A 5,000-nucleotide genomic window follows, 5' to 3' on the forward strand; every position below is an offset into this window, starting at 1 on the left:
CCAGCATTTTTTAGACTAGTGTGTGCAGGACACTATAGTTCATTTATGTAAGTGAGGAGAGCAAAATAAAGTAAACTGTGACATATTATACACAAACATTCTTCATACAGCGACTACCTTCGTACCAAAATATATACCAAAATTATTTCATTGATTATTGAAGTGTTTTTTCTTTAATAACTAATGCAGCTTTTTACACCACAGACTGAACAACATGAAGCATTGCTTGGTGATTGGTCGAGCTAAACTGGTATTATCTAATTGTGTAGTTAAATTTAACAGCTGACAGATATTCAACATAATTCATGTGTGAGAGTCTAATCGAGTCCGATCTCATGAAAGTGCGTATCTATGCAACGAGTGTTATTCATATATGGCAAAAATAGTTTTCGCTTGCATATGATACTCACTTTATGGCGTGTAATACACACACGTGTAATACACTTTGTAACTAACTAAAGAGACAGATATTTAAGAATATGTTAAGGAGTTGTAACATTCGACGGCTGAAGTGCGGCCCTCAGTGAAAATGAGTTCTTGTCATATTTTATTACTATTTTCTTATAGTGAATAAACCGTGATAATGTGAGAAATGTTGAAGGTGTCCGAATATATTTTGGTTTGACTGTATACTTTATTTTCAGATAGTGAGAGGACAAGAGAGTATAGGGGACTGACGCAGGTTATTTTTTGGGGGAAAATCCCAGTAAACTCAGAAGAGCACGAGGATGTGTGTTGACGGACACACTGACAGCCGGATGAAGGATAATTGATCAGGGAAACGCAACAATCGTCCTCTGTCAGGTTCATCTCTACCCTATAATTCCCCCGTCAGTGTGTGACACACACAAATGAAGCTGTCACTCGGACGTCTGAAGGGTCACACACACACCGTCATGATGAACGGACACACACACAATCATGCTGAACGGACACACACACACCGTCATGATGAACGGACACACACACAATCATGCTGAACGGACACACGAAATCCCGTTCGGTTATTCCTCAGACCGGAGCTAAGTCTTTACACACACACACACACACAGCCGATGGATTGTGTCGAGTCGATAGAAAAACGCACCAAACTAAAATATATTCAGACACCTCACATTATCACAGTTTATTCGCTATAGTTTAGCAAATGGTAATAAAATATGAAAAGAATCAGTTGATATTTGACTGGTTTTGTCCGTCCTTCTGTTAGACTCTCACACATGAATGATGTTGAATATCTGTCAGCTGTTAAATTTAACTACACAATTAGATAATACCAGTTTAGCTCAACCAATCACCAAGCAATGCTTCATGTTGTTCAGTCTGTGCTGTAAAAAGCTGCATTAGTTATTAAAGAAAAAACACTTCAGCAAAACATGATCAGCTCAAAGTGTCCCAATCATTTTTGGTACCAAATTTTTACTGGTAGTCGCTGTATGAAGAATATTTGTGTATAATATGTCAGTTTACTTTATTTTGCTCTCCTCACTTACATAAATGAGCTATAGTGTCCTGCACACACTAATAAAAAAATATCAAACATTATATCCGGTGTTTGAATAATTTTTGGTTTGACTGTATATTCAGATTAAAGAGAATAAACCAATACGTCTTTTGTGACACTGAAGACTGGAGTAATGATGCTGAAAATTCAGCTTTGATCACAGGAATAAATCGCTTTTTAAAATATATTAAATTAGAAAAAGTTATTTTAAATTCTCATATTTGACTATTGTTTTTTTTTCTTCTTTTATATTAAATAAATGCAGCCTTGGTGAACAGAAGAGACTTCTTTTAAAAACATTCAAAATCTTACCGATCCAAAACTTTTGAACAGCAGTGTGTGTGCGCATATATATATATATAAATATAAAGTTTATATAAGTTTGCCCAACGTAACACAGAAATAATGAATTGACTCACCAAAACAGCTCAAAAACCCTTTGAGACGAAAGATTTCTTCATTTATAATGAATGGTAATGAGGTTTGATTGTATTGTTGTGTGGAGTGTTGGATTACTTGTTATTTACTCTTGTGATATTCCATCTACCATTGTTGGTATTTAATAATCATTGCTATCTGAGGTAATATTTGTGTATTATGAATATGTATAGTATGTATGTGTGGTTTTGCACTTGTGCAACTATACTTATTGTTTCTCAAAGAGGTAGTATTATTGCTGTTATTTATTTTATACACACACATATATATATATTTATTTTTTTTCTTCTTCTTTTATTTTTATCTGAGATTATTGAAGCAGGAAGCAGCTATTTCTTTTTCTTGTATAAATCCTTTGAGAGACTGGAGAGGGGTTCAATAAGTTTTACTTCTCCCCACTCCATTTCAAGCATAAGTGTATAAGTTATTACTATTATTATTGTATATCTTTTCTGTTGTTGCACTATTTGCTTGAAATACATAAATAATAAATACATTTAAAGCTGCAATTGTGTTTATTAACTTCTCAGAGTCTTATGTGTAAAACAATCTCGGTCCCCTCGAGGTCCAGAAACCCTGAACGCCACAGTAACTCCGGCCCAAAACAAGACTTGAGTCGCTTAAGTCCTGAAAAGTGGCAATCGGATACATCGAGACTGTGTGGGATTTAGAGCAGGAGATTGAGGGACTAAAGGAGCATCTGATAAAAGTCTCTTCTAACACCGTCAGGTATTCAGATCCCGAGAGATTTACATTCATCTTTACACCGTTCGTGAGTTAAACGTCTTCAGGAGAAACACGGCTCGGATTATCATTCCTCACTCCTGCCCGGACAGAGAGAGAGCGTGCCGTTAATACCGCTTTAACACTTCAAAAGACACACACACACACACACACACACACACACACTGAAGCCTGAGGCGCGACACGGTCAGTGTTAAACTGTTAAAAGCTGAAATGTAATATTAGATGGGAAACTTAAACTGTTTTCAGTTCGTTGGCCAGTCTCTAATTTTGCTTTAGTTTAAGTTAAACTGGAAATGAATAAAAAATAAAAATAAATATTAAACCTTAAAATGAAAAAGTGAATTCAAAATATTAATAATACTAAAACAACACTGGTCCCTCATTAACTTTAAACTACTTTTACTACATATTTTAACATGCATTTTTCAAAACATGAAATCCAATTTATGAATTATCCTGACTTTATTAAATGGAAACCCTTTTACAGGCATTCATTTATAATAAAAACTTGAATAGTAATGTACAGCTTGATGCCATAATTCTTTATTATATTCACTATAGACTTTATCATGACTTTTTAGATAATCTATATTAATTTTCTAATATCCTCAGATTTTCCGTGACTGTTCATAGGATTAAAACTACTAAAGTTCAGATTTTTTAAATATTAAAACACATTTTTTTGTCTCTTCTGCTCACGAGGCTGCATTTATTTGACCAAAAATACAGTAAAACAGTGAAATATTATTTCAATTATTTTCTTCAGTGTCACATGATCCTTCAGAAATCACTATAATATGATGATTTGATGCTCAAGAAACACTTATGATTATTATCAATGTTGAAAACAGGTCACATTTCTGTGGAACCTTTTATATATTTTATTTGTTATAATTTTTTACGTGTCTTTACAGTCACTTTTGAGCAGCTGAATGCGTCCTTGATGAATAAAAGTATTAGTGGTAGTATGTGTTGAAGGATAACAGAATAGAGAATAAAGATGTTGAAAGGAAAGAAACAGAAAGAGTTGTGTTTTGATTTGATGACAGAGACTATGTTCATTCTCCTGGACCGTGTCACATAAACACAGCCTGTCACGGGCGTTATTGAACATCATAAACACACACTTCCACAGATCTTCTGTGAACCGGCGAGGAAAACAAGACATTACGTATTTTTCAATTCCCACCCGTCACTCTGCTGTGAATCCGAGTCAATTACAGTCAGAGGAACACACTGACACAAACTGAGTCTAGAACAAGCAGAAGTTTCACTGCAAACAATCTGTTGTTTGCCAGAACAAATATCAAGGACTATTTCATATAATAATGAAATTATATTAAAGATACAATTGAAAATCTGTTTCTGAATGCTTCATCAGTATGATGCATGAAGACTAAAAATTGTATCTTTAATGTAATTTCATTATTTAATATTATGCATCTGTATTATTATTCTTTATGTTACTTCTTTTCTTTACATACAGGTGAAACTCGAAAAATTAGAATATCGTGCGAAGGTTATAATTTTGACGATTATGTCTTATGAAAACACCAAATTTTAAAATCTCAGAAAATTAGAATAATGCATGAAATCAATAAAAAAAAAGGATTTTAAATACAGAAATGTCGGCCCTCTGAAAAGCATAATCATGCATATGCATATACAGGTGAAACTCGAAAAATGTTAATATCGTGCAACATGTATTTCAGAAATTCAAATTAAAAGGTGAAACTAATATATTTAGTAAATATAACTATATATGCATATGCATGATTATACTTTTCAGAGGGCCGACATTTCTGTATTTAAAATCCTTTTTTTATTGATTTCATGCAATATACTAATTTTCAGAGATTTTGAATTTGGGGTTTTCATAAGCTGTAAGCCATAATCATCAAAATTATAACAAATAAAGGTGCGAAATATCTCACTTTGCATGTAATGAGTCTATATAATATATTAGTTTCACCTTCTAAGCTGAATTACTGAAACAAATTAACTTTTGCACGATATTCTAATTTTTCGAGTTTCACCTGTAGATGTGGAGTTATAGCGTGCCTCGACATGCTTAAATCACGATGCATTTAACAGAGAAGCAAAACGATATTGATCAAAATGAAGTGAACAAGAACAAATATCTGTCAGTGGACTATTTTTCTGACTCCATTTGTTCTTGTTTTACGGTAAACTCAAACTCAGCTCATTTGGATATTTTTTTTTCAGTAATATCTGAAGTCTGAAATTTAATAATGTTTATATTTTTGTGCAGGAAAACGAGACACTGAGGAAGAACATGTTTTTTGGGATT

At 33.2% G+C, this 5,000-nt stretch overlaps 1 protein-coding gene across 1 annotated transcript in view; it reads right to left on the minus strand.

Annotated features, from left to right (window-relative positions):
• The window catches only part of ass1 (argininosuccinate synthase 1), a 76,711-nt gene that overhangs the window by 13,668 nt on the left and 58,043 nt on the right, over positions 1-5,000 (minus strand). The window lies entirely within an intron of this gene.

The sequence above is a fragment of the Siphateles boraxobius genome, unplaced genomic scaffold, assembly GCF_051911475.1.
Source record: "Siphateles boraxobius isolate OS27281-9 unplaced genomic scaffold, OSU_SipBor_1 120, whole genome shotgun sequence".
NCBI classification, from domain to species: domain Eukaryota; kingdom Metazoa; phylum Chordata; class Actinopteri; order Cypriniformes; family Leuciscidae; genus Siphateles; species Siphateles boraxobius.